General features: G+C 36.5%; 1 long non-coding RNA gene across 1 annotated transcript; it reads right to left on the bottom strand.

Annotated features, from left to right (window-relative positions):
- Positions 1-2,368: 2,368 nt before the first annotated feature.
- On the bottom strand, positions 2,369-3,689 carry LOC128559472 (uncharacterized). Its single transcript, XR_008372388.1, has 3 exons — positions 3,642-3,689; positions 2,981-3,255; positions 2,369-2,750 (listed from the first exon to the last, which is right to left on the bottom strand). It is a non-coding gene; the product is annotated as an uncharacterized LOC128559472 (long non-coding RNA).
- Between the last annotated feature and the right edge of the window lie 10,461 nt (positions 3,690-14,150).

Below are 14,150 nucleotides of genomic sequence, written 5' to 3'. Positions count from 1 at the left end.
CTAAGTCATGGCCTATAACCCTGGTCTTGCAAAGTGAATAAAAAAAACTCGGGTGCACAAATTCTGGATGATATTCCTACATGGTTTCATGACTCTAGCTAAAATATCTTTTAAGATATTAACTAGTTTAATCGTTAGAGATTAAACCCATTTATTTTCCACATAGTCAGCTACTAGCAGACATATTGTATAATACCGTATAATTCTAGTACCACTAGCAAGTCAGTTGTCTTTGAGTCTGCGAGCTATTTTTAGCGCACTATATAAGCAGGAACTTTTCCATTCTCGGGCCTTTTACGTTTGTGGAACTCAGAGAGAAGGTAGAGGACATATTATTTCACGATTATCCTTAAAAAATTAATTTTCCTTAATAAAATAATAATTTAAATATAATTTCAATTTTATTATATATAAGACACCTAATAATCGCTGCTGTCTTGACATGGAGGTTTAAAAAATTGTTTTAAATCAGTTTTACTACAAGTTTAAATATTTCCATACGTCCGCCACGTGGTAGATCTATCCTCGCGCTATTCAGAATTATGATGAATCCAAGTCCTGGGTGACATTACATAGATATACTAATAAATAAATAAATAAATAAATAAATAAAAAGATCTAGATCTAAATAAATATATAAATAAATGCTATACGAAACGCGTAATTTCTCATCTGAACGACTCTGCATAAATTATCCCTTCGGCATCTCTTTCCGACGTACTTGTCTTTCTGACGGTTGGCATTTAGGGCTTTCTGTAATCTCGCGAGACGATATTTCACGCTTGATTTGACCGCACTGTAAACAAGGGGAGGAGTTTCGTTCATTTTGACAGCCGGATAAAAAAATGGAAATAAGACAGGTAATTCTACTCTAAAAAATATATAACTTACCTTCTTACATGTTCTTTTGTTAATTCCAAAAATTCCAATTAAAAAATCATAAAATTCATCATTATAAAGTATTTTTTCAATAACCAAAACATTCCTCGTCTGCATTGTGACATCATATGCATTGATGACGTCATCAACTTTTGTGTTTCATGTACAGGGTGTTTCCAAAAATTCGATCCATTTTTACCTACCTTCTTATGAGTGGTAGTATTTTTTCTTGTAGTTTCAAAGTACTGTTAAGAGGAAGTACAGAACTACTTACACCCCTCAGGATGTTACAGATGCATATAACATGGTAAAAGAACACCATCTACCTGTGGAACGTGTTGCCAAACAGTTTGGCATACCAATTACAACATTAAAAGATAGAATAAGAGGAAAAACATCAGTAGATGTCCTTAAGTCTGGTACTCCTCCTCTATTCTCACAAGAACAGGAAGCATTTCTGAGTCAGCACCTTATTACAATGGCTGAGATTGGTTTTGGATATACCCGGCAGGAAACAATTAACTTAGCCTCAGATTATGCTGTGCATCTTGGCCTAAGAGAACAAGACAAACCTCTTTCTAAACAGTGGTTTTATAACTTTCTGAACCGATGGCCTAGCATTAAAGTTGTGAAACCTAGATCTTTGGAGATGGCAAGAGCAAGAAGTGCAACCCGCCCGGCTATTGACCAGTACTTCAATGAACTAAACAAAATTCTCACCAAATACAACTTAAAAGATAAACCACATTGCATTTATAATATTGATGAGAAAGGTCTTTCACTTGAACATAAGCCACCAAAAATTGTCACAGGTACTCATTATAAACCACAGGCTGTTACATGTGGAAAGTCGAAAACAGTCACTGTGATTGGTGGAGGAAATGCTGTTGGAAACCAAGTAAATTTTCACATAACGTATTTTTATGTTGCACTATTAATTAAGATATTTTCACTTAAGAATTTGCAAATTTTTAATGCATACTGTTATTTATAGTTAACATACATGAAATACACAATCATATATACATAGATTTTTTAAATTTTGTATTATGTATAATTTTTCCAAACAATTTGTTAGATGCAAAAAATGTAGTTGTTGCAATACTAAATTCTTAATATAACTGACTAATAATAGTTAGGTAATCTATAACTGACTGGTTATAATTAGGTAATCTGTCTATAAATATCATATAAAATGATAAAACAATGTTCATGTTGTTTTATTGATCACCTCCCTTTCATTTTTTATACAGGTGCCGCCCTTTTTCGTATTTCCTGGTGTTAGGATGCTTCCAGGTCTACTTGAAGGCTGTACTTCTGGCACGTCTGGAACAGTATCAGAATCTGGCTGGTCTAACACTGAAGTGTTCACAAAGTATATGACAGAGCATCTAGAGCCACATCTACCCTCTCGGGCTGACGGCAGTAAGGTGCTCGTATTGTATGATGGTCACAGAAGTCATGTTTCCTTGGAGCTGATGGAGTGGGCACAGAAGAATGGTATTGTTTTGTTTGTTCTTCCCCCTCACTGTAGCCATTTACTACAGCCTCTGGACGTAAGTTGTTACGGGCCTTTTGAAATTGCCTGGAATCATGCCTGTCATCAACACCTTCGACAGTCTGGAGGTTGTTTGATTACCAGATTTGATGTGTGCAAGATTGGCTGTAAGGCATACACTTCTTCTCTTTCTGCAAGTAACATCCAGTCCGCCTTCAAACATTGTGGGGTATATCCATTTAACCCAAATGTAGTGCCAGATTCTGCTCTTGCACCTGCTTCAGTTTTTAGACCAGCACCTGATACCACAGAGAACCATGAACAAGAACAGGCCCTGGCTGTTGATGACTGCAATACTGATGCAAGGCTCTTCCTGGAAAAGAGAGGTGGGGAAATTTTGAAACATGTTCCAGTTAAAAAGGTAAGAAATACCTTAAGTAAAGTTGTGAGTGGGAAACCTATTACTGAACAAATTGTCTATGAAAAAATCAAAGAACATGTAAAAAGTAATGCCAAACCAAGTCTGAAAAAAAAGCAAACTGCTCCAGGGAAAAGAGTTGTAGCAGCAGATAAAAAGAAAACTAACTTAAAGAAAACACATACCGTCACTGAACCCATTCCGAGTACATCTGGTATTCAGGCAGCCCAGACAGAATACTCTTCCTCTTCTGAATCTGAAGATGACACTGATGTGTGCTGCATTTGTCAAAAATTCCATCCTGAGGAGCTCAAGAATTGCATCAGTCTAACCATAGTCTCTTGGGCATGCTGTGATAAATGCAATGGCTGGGTACACCTTGGATTCTGTTCCCCAGTCAGGGTTATTAGAAGAGGTGACTCCTTCCTGTGTCCAAAGTGCACAGGTACAGAGGAGTAAACTGTAACATTAACATTTGCCATTACATTGTACATAGTGTTCTGTTGTGTTCACATTTATAAAAAAAAACTGCTAAAAACCTAAAGAAGTGATAAAACGTTACAAATTTAGTGTTTAGTTACTGTTGGACATGTGTCAAATTTAAACTTTGAAGAAAAAACATGTACTGCCGTATTTTTGGGCAGTGACTGTAGCTTACATCATATCGGCGGAAAGTGATGACGTCATACACATATTACACTAATGTGAGTGCCGCCATATTTGTTTTGATTTGATAAGGATGGAAACCTGTTTTCAGGAAGATATTCAAACAATATAGGTAGGACACTTTGTTGTTTACAGTTTTACAGGTTTTTTTTTAATTTATAAGGTTTGTGCTATAAATACCTCCGTTTGTTTGCTTATACCGTCAGAAAGAGATGCCACCGGGATATGTCTATTAAAGTCTGTTCCACCTATTACGTTTACCTCGTTTCTGAGTTATCATAATTGGTAAAGTCGTCCAGAAAACTCATGTATATACCATACATCAATATCTCCAGACCTTTTTTTCATTTTTTCAATTAAGTGTTTTTTAAAGAAATTATCTTGCATTTTTCTATTTTTTCCATAGACCGTAATGCAATATGACGTTACGTCGACTATCCAATATGGCGGCGCCCGTAACGCAATAAACTAGGGGTCAACTCAAAATTACGATGCTTGAGTTAATAGGCAGTTGCTACAATTACGGTACCGATTCTAGGGTTACGGAAGTTCGGTATTCCTAGACAACCCTATAAATTTATATATTTCATTGAAATAGCAATTTTTCATGCCTGCCGTATCATTTGAGTTATCTATCCGCCATTTTGGGTTAGTATAATCTTAAACTATATATATAAATGGCGGGGCGCGGAAATATTATAAAAATATGAGGGTCAAAGTTAGATGAAAAAAGAAATATTCTAAACTTTAAATTGTATTTGCTGATTTTGCTTGTCATTTGAGTTTTCCGCGAAAACACAGGTGGGATTAACACCCACATATATACGTTTTATTCCCAATAAACCATATTAATACAAATATCATTTTGAAAATTGGTAGACAAACGTAGAATTACATTCTTAATGATATATCAAAGAGGATTTTAAGAAATATTCATTATTTTAAAATTCATGATTTGATTTTGCTAAAGAAGAATTCTAAATAGTTCTACATTTAATATGTTAAATAACCACTAATGCCGATCCTATTTAATTTTTAAGTGAAATAATCATTTATGTATTGTCCTAACATATATTTGATGCCTTTCTGAACACTTCTGTAATATAGCCAATTTTTATTTGGTTCACTTACAGTGAATTTTTGTTTTGTTTGTTTTGGGTTTTAACGCCGTTTTTCAACAGTATTTCAGTCATGTAACGGCGGGCAGTTAACCTAACCAGTGTTCCTGGATTCTGTACCAGTACAAACCTGTTCTCCGCAAGTAACTGCCAACTTCCCCACATGAACCAGAGGTGGAGGACTAATGATTTCAGACACAATGTCGTTTATCAAATAGTCACGTTATCAAATAGTCACGGAGAACATACGCCCCGCCCGAGGATCGAACTCACGACCCCGCGATCCGTAGACCAACGCTCTTACCTACTGAGCTAAGCGGGCGGGCTTCCACATAATTTAAATTCAAAGATAAAACCAGAAAGTTTCTTTTGATTGAAGACCTACGGCGAATATGCAATTTTATTTTGATTAACACGGGGTGTTAATCGATGGAGCACCATGGAAGACACGTGCAGCTTCCCCGCCAAAATACGAACGGCTAAATGATGTTTGAAGATCGTGTTCAATAAAACGTTGTTCCCTTATAGACCACACCTCCCATAGTTTACATAAGAACTAGAAAACAAGAAACACTTGTGTTTTTGGTATAAGCCGTAGGGAACCGACAGACCGACTGTTTTAATTTTTCCATCACAACATATCATACACTTTTCCAACATTATCATAAGATAAACATAAATCATTATGTATACATGACAATGCTCAACATAATCAAGAAATTACGACAAAGCATTAATATCAAATGTATCAAATTCATATTGAAGGTAACACATCTTTCAGCCCTTAATGACTTAAAAAAAAAAATGTTCCCAAGGCTGAATGGAAAAAACTTCTCACTCTTACACGCACGAAAACTTCGTGCAGAAAATAATACGACACCTATCGGAGTTACAGGACAAAGGGAAATAAATTTTCGTCTAATTCATCACTTCAAACGACGAAAATTACATATCTCAGTCGTGAATAGTGGAGTGGTGTTATTCATGTTGGAATAACATAGTTTCAACAAAGCTACAATTTTGAAGAATTATTTTAAGTCGGAAACACTTCTATATTTTAAAACAAACAGTTATCTGACCAGTATTCAGGGATGCTTTACAATGCAGTAATAACCTATTATCCACAAATAACGGCCAACTTCTCCACATGGATTTCAATTAAAATGTATCAACTATTACCGAAGTTGCAACTGCATGCTATGTGACATTTAGATAAATTTATAAGAATATGTTTGTAAGCATATAACGTAACTGATCGATTATGTTCGTGATTGGGTCACAGAATGTGAAACATCTGTCTAAGCCTGCGTTTCCGACTTCTGCCGAACTGCCTGGCCCCTATAAAGATAAGTAACATACTTTTGAAAGAATTTATGGTGTCCATGTACTTACAAACGAAAGCAAGCAATTATCATGATAAACATGCACGAGCAAGCAATTATCATGATAAACATGCACGAGCAAGCAATGATCATGATAAACATGCACGAGTAACTTCATTTCTAAAAAGACATTTGAAGCACCACTTGGTAATATTCATGTTGAATCAGTAACGAAAAAAATAATAGACAACAACAAAATTTATCTGCTAAAGTAAACCTTTGTAATATATCAAACCTAATAGTCGCAAAACTATTTTATCACAAATCAAACAGCTCAACTAAACATATTACATTAATAGTACAAAACAGGTATGTACATTATACTTAAAGTTACAATATATAATATGCTTGACTTACATAGATGTGTGGAAAATAACATCACATTTATTACAAAAATAAGATTTCATTTGACAAACATCCTTCACATTCATACACGAACAATGATACCATACATCGCATGCATCACACATAACCCACTCTATATCCCCGTTCTCATACACACCTGGCTCTCTAGACTTACATTTTCCGCACACAATTGTGACATCATCCAACTCCTCATTCTGACTCTCTTCCTCACTAGCCATGCTGTTCATTCCATCTGAAAAGATGTTGTCGCCATTCGTTTGACAGTCAGTGTCGTCCAGTCCTTCTTCGTCTTCACTGAGTTCTCCATCACTGTCACTGTCACTGTCGTCCGCTTCACCAAGGGGAATGACAATAGGCGCAACCTCGTCCTCTTGCACACCGTAAGTGCGCCACAACTCCTTTTCAATCTTTAAAATAACATGGTCCTCACATCTGTTCCAGTAAGCGGGCGTTATAAGGGCGCGGGATTCCTGAAAGAGGGCCATGGTATCTTTAAGTTTGAAAGAGGAGTTCTGCCTGGCCACATGACCCTTCATTTTGGCCCATACCAGCGCAATCGGATTTAACTCACAATGGCGTGGGGGCAAACGAAGGACCTTGTGACCAGCTTCCATTGCAAGCTCATCAACGATGTACTTTGGACGAGGCTTGTTCCGTCTGACAATCTCCAAAAGTTCAGCCTTAATCATGTCGTCATTGAAAGGAATTCGTCTTTTTCGTTACCAGTCCCTGATGTCGCCAATACGTGAAGCCGTCGTGGGTGACCTGGAATCTTCAGTTAGCATAGAATGATAAGACGCATTGTCTATAACGATTGTACTGAGTCCTGGTAATACAGGAAGCAGAGTGTTTTTCCACCAGTTGAAGAAATGTTTGTGGTTCATTTCAGAGTGGTAGTCACCGCTATCATTCTGTGCCACAAACACTTCTCCAACTCCGGGAATCAGACCCACGTTCCTGCAACCAGCATCCAGTACAATCAAACGTTTTCCTTTTCCGGATGGAGTGAACTTACATGCGCCTCTACCTCCCCCCACTAACTTACTTGTATCACTTACTCTGCTATCACTCCACTCTCCTTTCATACAATGGTTCGCATTCACCCAAGTCTCGTCTACATAAACAATGATGTCTCCATCAAGTCTTGCTTTCTTTATTTTCCTCAAGTATTCATGCCTCCTACAAACTATGTCCTGCCTTTCCTTCACAAATCTGGATCCAAATCCATTTTTGTAGAACCTTAAATGAAAAGTGCAATTCGTTACAGCGAATATTAACAAAACGACAACTGTCATCAGTCAGCATTCAGTGAATTCGTGTTTCATGTTTGAAGTATCTTCATCATTTTTTTTTTTTTTTTGCTTTTTTTGTTGTTATAGCAACCGTAATTTTATTGCATAAAAGTATGTATGTTTTTCATCTTTACTGTTCTACAGAATTGATATGACTGTATACAGATTAAAAAATATAATAGAATGTAAATATCATAGTGTCACACAGGCCATCAAAATTGTGAACTGTGTTTATCCAGAAGTGATCCTGACGATAGTTGCACGTGCTCCACTGTCCTATGGTGATTTCATCTGCATAAAGATCAACGAATGAAAAAGGTAACAAATCAAAGGGAAACACTGTTTTACTTGGTCAATGCAGATAGTCGAATAGAGGTCATGTGCAAAGTAATAATTAAGTGCAGTTTGGTCTTCCCCACTAAACTATTGTTTTTATTACAAGCCTTTTCAAAATCGAACAGACAGACGGACGAAGAGACACGCAGACGGATGAACAGCCGGACGGACAACGCCAAATATATTATCAGGAAGTACTAGTATTTTGATTAACATAATTGGTGTTAGTAGCTCAAAAACGATGAAACTCGGTTCTTCATCACATCCATGAAATTGTGTTTTGCGGAAATCCCCATTTGTGGAAGACCGGTGCGTTTTGCTAAATGCTCTAAGTGGTGCGAACAGACGAAATAAAACATGACATACTTACCTGAAACCCATTTTTAGTACACTTCTGTATACAGATGATCTGGACACAGAAATGTCGTGCTGGTCCTTCAATCGTTTTTGCAAAGTATCCAGTGTTAAATGTTGACCCTCTTTATAGTAAGAATGTATACATCTCCGGAGTACTGACAAGTCGAACGAGTCCAGTTTGCATCTAGCTGTTGGTCTGAATGTGGTTAATTCAGACGCACCCTGAAAAACATTTAAACAAAAGTATAAAGGAATGTCACTTATTCAAACACAGGAAGTGAAAACAATAGTCTAAATTGTTATAGTACAATGACCATCAAGTTACGAAGTTCGCTGCTTTTAAAGTTACAAAATGAATTTCAATATTATTAAATGTTAAATGTTACATGATAAGTTTCAATATTGTAAAATGGTGAATGTTAAATGATAATCTGATGGCCACAGTAAAGTTGTACATGTACATAGCGTATTTCTATTTTTGTATAGTGGTAAGGGACGGGGGAACTTGAAACGTTATTTCTATGTTGTCTGAAGGTATAATGGTTCCATACGGACTTTCTGACAAGTATACATGAAATGTTTCAGTGTTGCATATATTTAACATGTTTAACATAGCTCTAGTATGTCTATTAATACATTTTTTTCCACTTGAATTTGAATATAGAAAACTATGGAAGCCCTGGAGGGACAATTGATTTCCGTACTTCCCACTTCTGACTTCTAACTTTTGCACTTCTCACTTCCAACTTCTTGACTTCCTACTTCTAAATTCCGCACTTCTGACTTCTAACTTCCACACTTCTGACTTCCAACTTCCTGACTTTCGACTTCTGATTTCCAACTTCCACACTTCTTACTTCCGACTTTTTTTACTTCTTACTTCCCTCTTCTAACTTCCGCACTTCTAACTTCCAACTTCCTGACTTTCGACTTCTGATTTCCAACTTCCACACTGCTTACTTCCGACTTTTTGAATTCTTACTTCCCTCTTCTAATTTCCGCACTTCTGACTTCTAACTTCCGCACTTCTGACTTCTAACTTCCTGACTTTCGACTTCTGATTTCAAAATTCCACACTTCTTACTTCTGACTTCGTGACTTCTTACTTCCCTCTTCTAACTTCCGCACTTCTGACTTCTAACTTCCACACTTCTGACTTCTAACTTCCTGCCTTCCGACTTCCGCACTTCTGACTTTCCCTCTTTGGAAGTCGGAAGTAAGAAGTGTGGAAGTTGGAAGTCGGAAGTAAGAAGTCAGGAAGTTGGAAGTCAGAAGTGCGGAAGTTGGAAATCAGAAGTGTGGAAGTTAGAAGTAGGAAGTAGGAAGTCAAGAAGTTGGAAGAGAGAAGTGCAAAAGTTAGTACGGAAATCAATTGTCCCTACAGGGCTTCCATAGAAAACAAAAAAATTCTTAATTTGGACATTCAACCGGTCCTTAGTCTTCATCATTTGAACGATTAAAGATCTAATACTTCCGCACTTCTTACTTTCGACTTCCGCACTTCTGATTTCTAACTTTCTGATTTCCAAACTTATTATTTCTGAGTACAGAACTCGGGATAGGGAAGTTTGAAGTATAAAAGTCAAATGGCCCTCAGGGCTTCCATACGTTAGGAACCAGAATGATTTTTTTTCTTACAAACCGCTTTCTTTAGATCACGGAAACAAGAGCTTCTTAAAGCACTATTTTGCTCCAGAGGTGTATAAGTACGCATTCATTTATAATATACAGCACTTTAGTTATGTCACGTGATATGTCACAGCCCGTGCTGTAAGACAAAATTTTCTTAGCGGCGGTAAAATCACTGAAAACTCCTGTCCAACATGCATGATTTCCCATGTTACCAGGACTTTAAACTGTTACATCTGGATCATCAGTCAGACGCTCAACTCCTAAACTGTTGTTATTATATATAGAAAATGGCAATATATGCGAAAGGTCGGTGTTTCTACAAAGACTCCTGCACATATGTCTCTAAAATTTACACAGGAGCGATTTCAAAGTTGAGGGGGCATTATCAACGCCGTGGAGGAAAGATTTACTTCCGTACTTTCCAATTTTGACTTTTAACTTTGGCATTTCTCATTTCCAAACTCTTGACTTCATACTTCTTACTTCCGCACTTATGACTTATAACTTCCGCACTTATGATTTTCGACTTCAGATTTCTAACTTCAACGCTTCTCATTTCAAACTTCTTGACATCAAACTTTCGACTTCCGCACTTCCAACTTCCTTTTGGACAACAACAACAATAAAATAACTTCTTTAATGCTCCCTCAAATTATAACATTTTACCCTTTATCTACTATTGTTTCTGAGAAAAATCGGGTCCGATCAAAAATTTGGGGTGATTGGGGCAAACGATTAAATCTGTATACAAAATGCTAACTAAACTCAACGTTTAGTACATCGTGATAATGAGGGTTATTTCTTTAAGATGCCATCCGCAGTGGAAACAAAGGGGAACACGACGGATTCATGTATACATTGCAATTGTTCATAATCATTAACCTTTAGCCTGCTAAATTTCTAATATGGGCTGATCAATCATTCAGTTTGGACAGAGTCACTTTTTATTCACAGGGGTTTTACCCAAATTTTACTGACTGAATAGCGAACAGTGCAGACCATGATCAGTCAGCACGGATGTGCAGGGTGGTCTTGGTCTCCACTGCTCGCAAACTTGAAAGGCAGAATCACTTTCCGACAGCAGGCTAACGGTTTATGAACTCTAACTGACAGGATGGTCAGTCTCCAATTTCTCCTGCTTTTGTAACTATTGAGAAAAACAAGAGAATTTTAAGGTTCTCATTTTTGAAACTATATTTACACACACAGTGTGCGTTAGTCAAGTGCGTGACTGAAAGCGACAATAAATAAATTATAGGCCTACTTTTAGGCATACTTTTTTATTATGTTTAATTTTCAATAAAAATTAATTGAGTTTACTGCGTTTCTGTTAGTGTATCATTCTCGCATACCAGAGGTCTACCGTGACTCCTCGGGATTTTGACGAACATCTGATGGATGAGAATGTTAGTGTATTTGAATACCACTTTATAGGTGGACATAAACCTTGAACACATAATGACCCTATCAATGCTCGGATCCAACCAATTTTCTCAGAGGGGTTCGATCGAACCCTTCATTATGACAATGTCTACATATCAATCCTTTCAGCAATGAAATGTCTTAACACTAAATAATTTCACGTGTGCGTATTTTAGGATTATAGCCGTTTACAAGTACATGGTGGCCGAGTTTTTATTTATCTTATTTTTTTGTTGTTGAACAGGCCGAAATGGAAAAGTAGCCGACAAGCTAGGGGGTCCAGGCATGCCCCCTGAAATCTGCAATTTGAACAACGCTTCCTTTCCTGCATTCTGTGGCATTTTAGGAGCATTTAGAAACACCTTTTCCACTGCTGTTTTATATACAATATACCCCTCATTTTCATGTTTTATGAGTTTAGATTTACCTGTTAAATTTGAAAATATTAAAATTAAGTTTCCTTAAAGGTAAACTTCTTTGTTTCTTTGAGATAACTGACATATAGATTTTCTAAAACATGAATTATGTCGGTGTCGTATGTAGCAGCAGCTACATACTAATATTGCCTTTTCGAAAATGAAACATTTCCTTTCCTTTTTCTTTTAGGATTTTCCAGAGGGGGTCCGGACCCCATCTGGATCCGCGCATGCCTTAACGTTCTCTTAAATTTATAAAGTAGAGCGGGTGTGGGTAATCCCGAACAGGGGGGTAATTCCGAACACATTTTTTCCAATGACATTTTTGTATTCTTGAAAGGCACCAATCTAATCCACGGCGTCACATACAGGATAACAACGAATTCCATATCATATTGCAATGAATGCAAAGTTTTGTCGCGCACCTTTTCAAAATAACAGACAAGAATTTATACGACCGCTTGCATGCATGTCGTTCTTATCGGTTTTCGTGTTTTGATGCAAGTAGTATGTAAGGATCTAAAAGTATTGATTTTTACCGCTGACCATGTTTTGATGGAATTCTTGCATCACAAGTGTCACGTGGGAAGGGAGTTAACTGCATTTCTCATTATGGAAAACGTTGAAAGATCAAAAAAGCCGTTCGGAATTAGACACACTTGTTAATTAATGTGTGGCTAATTCCAAACAATCAATGTATGAGGAACAGTTTATCCAAAATAAGTATATATAAAGACTTATAATATATTTGAAGCAAATAACTAGAGTTAGATTATAAATAAATAAAAAAGTAGATAAATAAATATATATATTTATTTTATGTTTTTCGGTGGTTTATCGAAATATAACGGTGAATTATATCCTGATAAACTCACTGGCCACTCAGTGAAAATTATCAAATCTGATACCCGGATTAACGTCAAAAAGTTTACCGAGCGTACTGAAAGCCGGAAACAATATGACGATGACGTCGTTAAAATGACGTCATCTTTGCGATGCTTCCTGATAAAAATTCCCGCAAATTTCGACATTTTATTGAAATAAACACAACAAAAGTAGAGTTTTAGACATAAAATAAACAGAAAAATTGTTGGTATCGATGTAATATCACGGTAATTTCACTCGTGAACACCAAAAGTTGTTATTTTCACTCGTGGCTGCGCCACTCGTGAAAATATCACTTTTGGTGCCCACTCGGTGAAATTATAACGTGATATTACACCGAAACCAACAATTATCCTCTATATATATATAAAAAGATACAGTAACAAATAAATAAATCTACTACTTTGTAAAATGAGTTCAACTTCCTTTCATTCATATTGGCTCGTTTTAAACATGTGCAATATGATCCGACTCTGGTAGAGGAGGCGGCGACTCATGTAGCAATAGCATGAGCTTGTCAAGAGTTGCAAGCAAATTTTGGGTGCCAAGACAACCCTGCAAGACAAGGTCCACGTTACTGCTATGCATGTGAAAAACCCTACATGCACCAATTGTGGATACAGATTTCACCCTAAATGTGTGGCAGATGAATTAATGGGCTATACAGACAAACTTCTGTTTGATTGCAAATACTGTTAATTTAAACAAAGATTATAAGACATTTTTAACATTGCAAACTGCATCATGTATAAGGGTGTTAATACCATATTCAATGTTTCGGACATTAATCATGTAGAAAGTTGTCACAGATGTTGTGCTGTGCTTCTGCAAATTTAGGTTTAGATACAGATGCTCTGTAAGTTCCAGTTATATGTTTCGTTTTATAAAGTTCCTTTGTTAAAAATCTAAGTATACTACTGTAAAGAATGTCTGTGTTTATCATTGTAAACAAACAAACGTTCTGTTCTTAAGAAGTTGGAACTGTTCGGAATTAGCCCCTCTGTTGTTCGGAATTACCCGCTCTGTTCGGAAATAAACGTCCAATAGGTAATATCCTCAATACACTATACTGACAATATCTGTATACTGATATAGTTCGGAATTATACACGCTAAATCAGCTGGAATCACTCTATAAACAAGTTGTTTTTAAATGGCAATATAAGTGGGTATTTCCGAACATTCAACATTATTGCTTAACTGTTCGGAAATACCCACACCCGCTCTACTGCAGATTCTAAATATTTAAGCAGTTAGACTTTGCAAAATTGTAAAACAGATATCCAGGAAATGTCCTTAATTTATAAGTATTCTTCTATTATAGAACAAGTTTTAAATGAAAATTAAACATTTCTACTTCTACACGCTTTAGAGAGAAAAAAAATATGACGAACACATGTAAAAATTTGCATAAGGCTCTACGTAATCTGTTTACGTCATTTCTTCCGAAGAATTGATTGGTCGTTTACAGCTGTTGTGTAAAG

This window comes from Mercenaria mercenaria, chromosome 9 (genome assembly GCF_021730395.1).
Source record: "Mercenaria mercenaria strain notata chromosome 9, MADL_Memer_1, whole genome shotgun sequence".
Classification (NCBI taxonomy): domain Eukaryota; kingdom Metazoa; phylum Mollusca; class Bivalvia; order Venerida; family Veneridae; genus Mercenaria; species Mercenaria mercenaria.
Note: the sequence above shows the minus strand (reverse complement) of the source record. Positions and strands in the feature narration are given on the sequence as shown.